General features: G+C 41.0%; 1 pseudogene; it reads right to left on the reverse strand.

Moving 5' to 3' along the window:
• Window positions 1–3,852: 3,852 nt before the first annotated feature.
• LOC139385404 (protein rapunzel-like) lies at window positions 3,853–5,406 on the reverse strand (annotated as a pseudogene).
• Between the last annotated feature and the right edge of the window lie 4,690 nt (window positions 5,407–10,096).

A 10,096-nucleotide genomic window follows, 5' to 3' on the forward strand; every position in this document is an offset into this window, starting at 1 on the left:
CAAGGGGGCCGAATACTTTCGCAAGGCACTGTAAATGCAAATTGCAGCAGCTGAAATGTCAGTCTGCAAGTGAAAGTTCACTCTAAAGTGTTTGTTTATATACTGAACAAAAATAAAAATGCAACATGTAAAGTGTTGGTTCCATGTTTCATGAGCTGAAATAAAATATCCCAGAAATGTTCCATATGCACAAATAGCTTATTTCTCAAATGTTTGGTGCATACATTTGTGAACCTCCATGTTTTTGAGCATCCACCCACCTGATAAGTGTGGCATATCAAGAAGCTGATTAAACAGCATGATCATTACACAGGTGCACCTTTTACTGGGGGCAATAAAAAAAACACTGCAAAAATGTGCAATTATGTCACCCTACACCATGCCACAGAATCCTCAAGTTTTGAGGGCGTGAGCAATAGGCATGCTGACTGCAGGAATCTCCACCAGAGCTGTTGCCAGAAAATTGAATGCTCATTGCTCTACCATAAGCCACCTCCAATATTGTTTTGAAGAAATTGGCAGTACGTTCAACCGGCCTCTCAACCGCAGATCACGTGTAACCATGCCAGATCAGGACCTCTACATCTGGCTTCTTCACCTGCGGTATCGTCTGAGACCAGCCACCCAGACAGCTGATGACTCAACACTATACTTGTCAGCTACTACATTGACTGAAATTACTGCAACACTTAACAAAGAGTTGCAGTTAGTTTCAGAGTGGGTGGCAAGGAATAAGTTAGTCCATTCACTGAACCCTAAACCTCAACTAAATCTTGTAAAATATCATGTGGAAATTGAGCAAGGTGAGGTGACTACACTGCTTGGAGTAACCCTGGATTGTAAACTGTCAAAACATATTGATACAACAGTAGCTAAAATGGGGAGAAGTACAGTACCAGTCAAAAGTTTGGACACACCTACTCATTCAAGGGTTTTTCTTATATATATTTTTCATATTATATTGACTATTTTCTACATTGTAAAATAGTACTGAAAACATCAAAACTATGAAATAACACATATGGAATCATGTGGTAACCAAAAAAGTGTTAAACAATAGTAAAAATGAAGAAAAACCCTGGAATGAGGTTGTTATCCTTGCACCACACAGTCAGGTCTCTGACATGCTCCCTATAGGCTGTCTCATCGATGTCGGTGATCAGGCCTACCTCTGTTTTGCAATTGGCAAACTTAATGATGGTGTTGGAGTCGTGCCTGGCCGTGCAGTCATGAGTGAACAGGGAATACAGGAGTGGACTGAGCACACAGCCCGCTCCTTGAAAGCGGCAGCTCTACCCTTTAGCTCAGTGCGAATGTTGCCTGTAATCCATGGCTTCTGGTTGGGGAAGGTACGTACAGTCACTGTGGGGACGACGTCATCGATGCACTTATTGATGAAGCCAGCGACTGATGTGGTCTACTCCTCAATGCCATCGGAAGAATCGCGGAACATATTCCAGTCTGTGATAGCAAAACAGTCCTGTAGTTTAGCATCTGCTTCATCTGGCCACTTTTTTATAGGCCAAGTCACTGGTGCTTCTGTTTGCTTATTGCGGTGTGCAGCTCATTGAGTGTGGTTTTAGTGCTAGCTTCGGTCTGTGGGTAGACCGAGTCTGTTGGTCTGTATGTAGACAGCTACAAAAAATACAGATAACTCTTTAGGTAGATAGTGTGGTCTACAGCTTATCATGAGATACTCTACATCAGGCGAGCAAAACCTCGAGACTTCCTTAGAAATCGTTCACCAGCTGTTGTTTACAAATATGCATAGGCCCCTGCCCCGTGTGTCACATTGGTATGAATGGTAAGGTAGACAGGCGCAGGAATGTGTAATAGGGGTTTTATTTATACCCAAATTACGGCGTGCACAGGGACGAAGACCAAACAAACACTATACAAAACACAGGGTAGAAACCCAAACAAAAGAGGAGTACCTTGAATAAATAACACAAGTGCACAATGATTAACACACGGGACGAGACCCGATCATCTGTGCAATCCACAAGCGGCAACAAAGCCAAAACACACAGCACAGGTACTCACGACCAACGGACATAGTAACAATAATGGACAGCCTAATGGAAACCAAAGGGCACACTTTTACAAGTACTAATCAGTGAGAATTGGGGACAGGTGTGCGTAATGAAAGCTCCGGAGGGATCCGTGACACCATGTCTTACCAGAGGCTGCTGTTCTATCCTGCCAATAGAGTGTACGGTATAAGCCGCCAGCTGTATGTTATTCATGTCGTCGTTCAGCCACGACTCGGTGAAACACAAGATATTACAGTTGTTTTTCCGTTGGTAGGATATACATGCTTTCAGTTCGTCCCATTTATTTTCTAGCGATTGAATGTTAACTAGCGGTACTGTAGTGGTCTGGGTGTAGCTGGTGCAGAGGAGTCAGGCGCAGGACAGCAGAGATGAGTAACATAAGTAACTTTACTCAAATATTCCAATAACATGTCGTAATACCGAGCCCACAATAATGGAACGAACATACATAAAACAATCACGCACAAAAACCATGGGGAAAACAGAGGGTTAAAAACATTTTTTTGGGGTAAATACATATTGATACCCCTGTTTTCAATACTCTAGCAACCTCCCCTTGTGACAAAAACTACACTGATGTAAGGGGTGCGTACTGGTGGCAGAGAAGTCAGACGCAGGAGAGCAAAAACTGTGTTTCCAACGGTGCAGTTTAATAATAAAAACCCACCGGAAAACAGAACAATCAATAAATGGGTACATAACCCGACGTACACCAGAATAAACGTGGCACAAGCACTTACAATAAACAATACAGGACAAGGACATGGGGGGAACAGAGGGTTAAATACACAACATGTAATTGGGGAATTGAAACTAGGTGTGTAAAACAAAGACAAAACAAATGGAAAATGAAAAGTGAAACGACGATGGCTAGAAGGCCGGAGACGTCGACCGCCCAACGTCGCCCGAACAAGGAGAGGGACCGACTTCGGTGGAAGTCGTGACAAGTATGGATGACAAAGGCAGATTAGCCTCTCGTAGCCTGATCCTCACAAGGCAACCCGATCTCTTTCTGCGAAATCTCTGTTTCTTCCTCCAGCGAATGAAGGGGATGAGGGCCTATATGGGTGTCTGGAGTATATTCTTCCAGTCCGACTCATTAAAGAAGAATTCTTAGTCCAATTCCAGGTGAGTAATCGCTGTTCTGATGTCCAGAAGCTCTTTTAGGTCATAAGAGACGGTTGCAGCAACATTATGTACAAAATAAGTTACAAACAATGCGAAAAAACTAACAAAATAGCACGGTTGATTAAGAGCCAATAAAACGGCAGTCATCCCCTCTGGCGCCATTAGACACCAGCAAACACACACACATGATAATATATGCAGTATACACACACGTACACATGGATTTTGTACTGTACGTAGATATGTGGTAGTGGTGGAGTTGGGCACACAATGTGTTGTGTTTATTGTAATGTTTTTAAAAATGCATAAACTGCCTTAATTTTGTTGGTCCCCAGGAAGAGTGGCATCAGCTAATGGGGATCCATAATAATTACAAATTCAAATGTGTGGTTTATCTGAAAATGTACAGTATTTCTACAAACAAATCATTTTTGTTACATTATTTTAGTACATTTAATTTGACAAAGAATAGATTAATAGGTAAAACAGTTGTTGGTAAGTATCTTGCTTTATTATAAGTGTTATGCCTATGTTCCTCTTCATTAAGTATAGCTGGCGATCGGAACTCAACTGAGAAAGAGAGAAAGTACTTGTCAATGTCAGTCTTGGTGCAAAGATCAAATTGGACTGAATGTAACCCTGGGAGCTATGGCTAATTATGAATTCATTTTTAAGTGAGAAAACGTAAATTGTAGTGAATGCAAACATAAAAGCTATTGTGCTCCTCCCAGTAGTGTAGCTCTTCGGCAAAGCTTCAGGCACAGGCCAGGTCTTTGCAAGTCTTGACTGTGTGGACTGCACATGGACCTGGCAACTGCTCAAACAGGAGCTCAGCTGTACCCACTACGGTGAGTTTCTTCTGACCCTGGATCAGCTACTGGATGTGGGCCTTGTTCAGAGGCTCGGGCGAGGGACTGTAGGACTTCATGACGTTCAGCTTCTCATCTGTCGCTGGCACCTGAAAGCAACTTTTCCTTGTGGGGCACTGGATGTCTTTTTTGTTGGAGAACAGGCCCGAAGGGGAGCTGAATATACCGACAGACCAGCACACCCAGTCATACTTTCTTTTCAGCTTCTCCAAAATGGCGTCTGCCAGCTGCTGGTTGCTCAGGTCAGAATGGTCCCTAACCAACCTCCGGGAATCCAGTTCAGACGGCTTGGGGAAGCTGGTGATGCAGTCCTCAATGACAGCATTCATTTTCACCTGTACATCCTTCATCTTTTCACCCCAGTCTTGAAGAAGCTTCTCTTCGTCATCGCAGTCCTTTAGAGCGGTGTAGCCCATCAGAGCGATGAGGCCTATGTAAAATATTGGATTCAATCACACATAAGTCTTATATTGCGCGTCGACTTTTCTCCTCATAGTTAAAATCAATCTCCAAAACTGACTCTCCAGAGAAGTTGTCTCACATCACGGCACTGCAGAGGTTAATTAGGTTTTTGTCACCACCTGTTTTGACAAAATGCTCCATGAAAAGCTTCTTCTTCACCTCTTCACGAAAAGCTTCTTCTTCATCTCACCAAACTTGGGTTTGGCATTGAGGATGTCCATGTACTTGCGGAACTGGTTGAAGATGTTCTCCTCTACAGAAAAGTAGGCAGCGTCCACTCTGCTCTTCTCGATCTCCTCGTCAATCCGCTGCATCTCCTCTGAAACCACCTCCATGTCACGCCCTGGCCATAGAGAGGCTTTTATTCTCTATTCTGGGTAGGCTAGGGTGTGACTAGGGTGAGCATTCTAGTTTCTTTATTTCTATGTTTTCTGTTTCTATGTTTTGGCCGGGTATGGTTCTCAATCAGGGACAGCTGTTCTATTGTTGTCTCTGATTGGGAATCATACTTTTCCTTTGTATTTTGTGGGTAGTTATTTTTGTTAGTGGCACTATAGCCTTAGTAAGCTTCACGGTCGTTTCTTTGTTTCTTGTTTTGTTGGCGACATTTACATAAATAAAGGAAAATGTACGCTCACCGCGCTGCACCTTGGTCCGGTCATTTCCACGACGACGTCCGTGACACTCCAGGCGTTCACAAATCTTCTGGAACTGCTCATTCATGAACGCAGCTTCCTTGCTCTCCACATTGTTCAGGAGCAATTTCATTATGGGAGCAGCGATGGCGAAAACAAGGAAGATGTCACCTGCAATACTGGCCACCACCTCAGCTCCCTGTTCAAACACTTCCATTACATTATCACTGCTACGATCTTCTGTAGCTGACCGGCCATTTTTGCTGGTATTGTTATTATTCAGTGCATAACACATACCAGTATTACATCTGAGAAAAGACCATAAGGCCATGGTCAAGAGTATGGTTAATTTACATTGGACATGATAAAGTCTATGGTCTATAGAATTACTTTTGACTAAATGGACACCTTTCTACTGACACTTAACTAATGTATTATTGAAGATCCATTTAAATTATAGACAACCAATCATCCCCCAGTCCAAGCCCTTAGTTAAAATGGAGGAAATGTTCAACAGCAATACCAAAGTCTTAACAGTTAGGCCCATATAGTTGATTTACCTACCACCCTACAGTATATTTGTATCTGAATTTACGTAGAGCTGTTGGTAATTGTCGGACTGTGGCCTGCTTCCTTGCTCAAACTCTCAACTAGAGTTAATCCCTGCTGGCCTCACAGTGAGAACTGATAAAGAAAGAGAGAGAGGGAGCAGTGTAAATTTCAATACACAAGCAAAGCCTACTGGGATTACAGCTGGGTACACCCAGTGAGCAATAAGGCAACTATTGACAATTCACCAGTGAGGAAAGACCCGTATAGGTAGGTACTCTATGGAGTTTCAAATATGTAGTTCAACACAGTGTTTTAATGGTTTTATGTTATAGAAATGTTTTAAGTATTCAGTTTGTTGTCTGCATTATACACTCAATTCAAGTGTGTTATATATCACATCATCAAAGTGCCAAATGAGGAAAAAACAACCAACCAACCAATGAATATCTGAAATACAGTATGAAGTATAAACAGCAAGCAGGAAGCCAATTAGCAACTTCAAACACTATGATGTACTAGAGTAGACTGTGATTGAAGGGGTGGTGCTAAGTGCATTGTAACAGTGCTCATTTAAGGAAATCGCGTAGAGTATCTAGCATTGGAATAACATAATACAAGCAGGGATTAAGACTAATTTCAGCCTGGAGGCCATTTTAGATGTAATACTATAATTATATGTCACAGAGGACATTACAGAACATTTACTACACAGTATATTATTTATTATACAGTAGAAATCATATACCTCTGTTGCAATAAATCATGGCAAATTGTATTGACCATTCATCAAGATCATTGAAATAATTGAAAAGTACCAATTTGACAACTGGCGTGAAATTACTTTCAGGTCAAAGTGCAATGTTATGAGCTCACACCTTAATAATAAAAACCTAATCCATTCTCCTTTGGCCCTTCAACTACAACCACCATCCCCACCACGGTCGCTTGTCAGCCAGTTGGTTCAATTCCAAGTAGGGTGTGGGAGTGATGAACTGTCTGTACGAGATTAAACTTGCTGAGCAGAAGTGCATTTTCCACAGAAACACCAGGAACAACAGCAACAAGTCGAAACAGTGGAAACTATCCTGTTAGCATCTTAGCCAGCCTTTCTCTGCTGCTGAGGTCTGCCCCAAATGGGTTTACACCACAGAAGATTAGGGAAGATGTTACCCTCATATCTCAACCTGATCTATCACCTACTGTCAAGAGAGGCATCGTCTTCAAGACCATAGAGAACAGTGACTACTGAGTGAGATGTTCTAAGAAAATCCAAGAACTCTAGAACAGTCTGAACAACGCCACCATAAGAGATTATCACTCTGTATTTGTAATTTTTATGGATCCTCATTAACTGCTGCCAAGGCAAAAAGGAAGGCAGTTATACAATTTTAAAAACATCATAATACATTCACAAAATATTTCACAACACTTAAAGTGTGTGCCCACAGGCCACTACTCTACAACCACATATAGTTGAAGTCGAAAGTTTACATACACCTTAGCCAAATACATTTAAACTCAGTTTTTCACAATTCCTGACATTTAATCCTGGTACAAATTCCCGGTTTTAGGTCAGTTAGGATCACCACTTTATTTTAAGAATGTGAAATGTCAGAATAATAGTAGAGAGAATGATTTAGATCAGCTTTTATTTCTTTCATCACATTCCCAGTGGGTCAGAAGTGTAAATACACTCAATTAGTATTTGGTAGCATTGCCTTCAACCTCTCTGGGATAGGCGGTACGCTTGCGTCCCACTTGGCCAATAGCCAGGGAAAATACAGAGCGCCAAATTCAAATAAAATGATATAAAAATCAAACTTTCATTAATAACTTCTTGCTCCTACTTGAGACGCAGATGTCTCAAGTAGACACCTGGAAATGCAAATGCGCTACGCTAAATGCTAAATGTACTCGTTAAAACTCAAACCTTAATCAAAATTCACATGCAGGGTATTGAATTAAAGCTACACTCGTTGTGAACCTAGCCAACAAGTCAGATTTTTAAAATGCTTTTCGGCGAAAGCATGAGAAGCTATTATCTGATAGCATGCAACACCTCAAAATGCCTGAATGCGACGTAAACAAAGACTTTGCTTATCCGGCGCTACACAAAACGCAGAAATAAAATATAAAACATTCATTACCTTTGACGAGCTTCTTTCTTGGCACTCCTATATGCCCCATAAACATCACTATTGGGTCTTTTTTTCGTTTAAATTGGTCCATATATACCCAAAATAACTTTCTATGGAAGCTGTGTCATTCAGAAAAAAAGATTGTTTTTAAACGCTGCGTCATTTTTTTAAATTAAAAAAGTCGACGATAAACTTTCACAAAACACTTCGAAATACTTTTGTAATCCAACTTTAGGTATTAGTAAACGTTTATAATCTATCAAAATGATTACAGGGCGATGTATATTCAATAGCTCCTCGTCTGCAAATCAATGGCTGCCAATGTGCACATTCAAACCATCCTGGTGGAGACCGGAAGAAACGGAATCCTGTTAGTTGGATTTTCCAACAAAAAAGTCCATTGAAAATGACGACAATGGCGACATCGTGTGGAATCTGTATGAATTGCATGCAGATCCATAATTAATTTTGTGCTCTTTTAACAACCCATGAAAGTGACTTATGGAAATTATTTTTAGCTTTCAGAGAGCAGTTTTTCTTGCGTTTTTCAATGAAACACACGATCTGTTATAGTCACAGCCGTGATTTAACCAGTTTTAGAAACTTCAGAGTGTTTTCTATCCACACATACTAATCATATGCATATACTATATTCCTGGCATGAGTAGCAGGACGCTGAAAAGTTGCGCGATTTTTAACAGAATGTTCGAAAAAGGAAGGGGTAGACTTAAGAGGTTTTAAATCACACATGTAAGATACAAAATTAAAGCTACACTCGTTGTGAATCCAGCCAACATGTCAGATTCCAAAAAGTATTTTCGGCGAAAGCATAAGATGCTATTATCTGAGGATAGCACAACAGTAAACTAAGAGAGAGTAGCATATTTCAACCCTGCAGGCGCGACACAAAACGCAGAAATAAAATATAAATCATGCCTTTACCTTTGACTAGCTTTTTTTGTTGGCACTCCAATATGTCCCATAAACATCACAAATGGTCCTTTTGTTCGATTAATTCAGTCGATATATATCCAAAATGTCCATTTATTTGGGCCGTTTGATCCAGAAAAGCACAGCTTCCAATTTGCGCAACATCACTACAATATATCTCAAAAGTTACCTGTAAACTTTGCCAAAACATTTCAAACTACTTTTGTAATACAACTTTAGGTATTTTTAAAATGTTAATAATCGATCAAATTGAAGACGGGACTATCTGTGTTCAATACAGGAAGACAACAAACTGACGCTACTTTTCGAGTCATGCGCCTCTCTGAAAAAGTACAATTCAAGTGACATTCATTCAAGATGGCCGTACTTCTTCATTCATTTCTAAAGACTGTTGACATCCAGTGGAAGCGGTAGGAACTGCAAACAAGTCCCTTAGAAATCTGGTTTCCCAATGAAACCTCATTGATTAGACAGTGACCTCAAAAAAAAAAGAAATCTGAATGGTTTGTCCTCGGGGTTTTGCCTGTTATACTCACAGACATGATTCAAACCGTTTTAGAAACTTCAGAGTGTTTTCTATCTAAATCTACTAATAATATGCATATCTTATATTCTGGGGATGAGTAGCAGGAATTTGGGCACACTATTTATCCAAAAGTGAAAATGCTGCCCCCTATCCTGAAGAAGTTGTTTAACTTGGGTCAAACGTTTCGGGTAGCCTTCCACAAGCTTTCCACAATAAGTTGGGTGCAATTTGGCCCATTCCTCCTGACAGAGCTGGTGTAACTGAGTCAGGTTTATAGGCCTAATTGCTCGCACTAGCTTTTTCAGTTCTGCCCACACATTTTCTATAGGATTGAGGTCAGGGCTTTGTGACGGCCACTCCCATTCCTTGACTTTGAAGTCCTTAAGCCATTTTGCCACAACTTTGGAAGTATGCATGGGGTAATTGTCCATTTGGAAGATCCATTTGCGATCAAGCTTTAACTTCCTGACTGATGTCTTGAGTTGTTGCGTCAATATATCCACTTATTTTTCCACACCAGCTACTTATCTATTTCATGAAGTGCACCAGTCCCTCTTGCAGCAAAGCACGCCCACAACATGATGCTGCCACCCCCATGCTTCAGGGTTGGGATGGTGTTCTTTGGCTTGCAAGCCTCCCCCTTTTTCCTCCAAACATAACGATGGTCATTACAGCCAAACAGTTCCATTTTTGTTTCATCAGACCAGAGGACATTTCTCTAAAAAGTACGGTCTTTGTCCCCTTCTGCAGTTGCAAACTGTAGTCTGGCTTTTTTATGGCG

Source organism: Oncorhynchus clarkii, chromosome 3 (assembly GCF_045791955.1).
Source record: "Oncorhynchus clarkii lewisi isolate Uvic-CL-2024 chromosome 3, UVic_Ocla_1.0, whole genome shotgun sequence".
Taxonomy (NCBI): domain Eukaryota; kingdom Metazoa; phylum Chordata; class Actinopteri; order Salmoniformes; family Salmonidae; genus Oncorhynchus; species Oncorhynchus clarkii.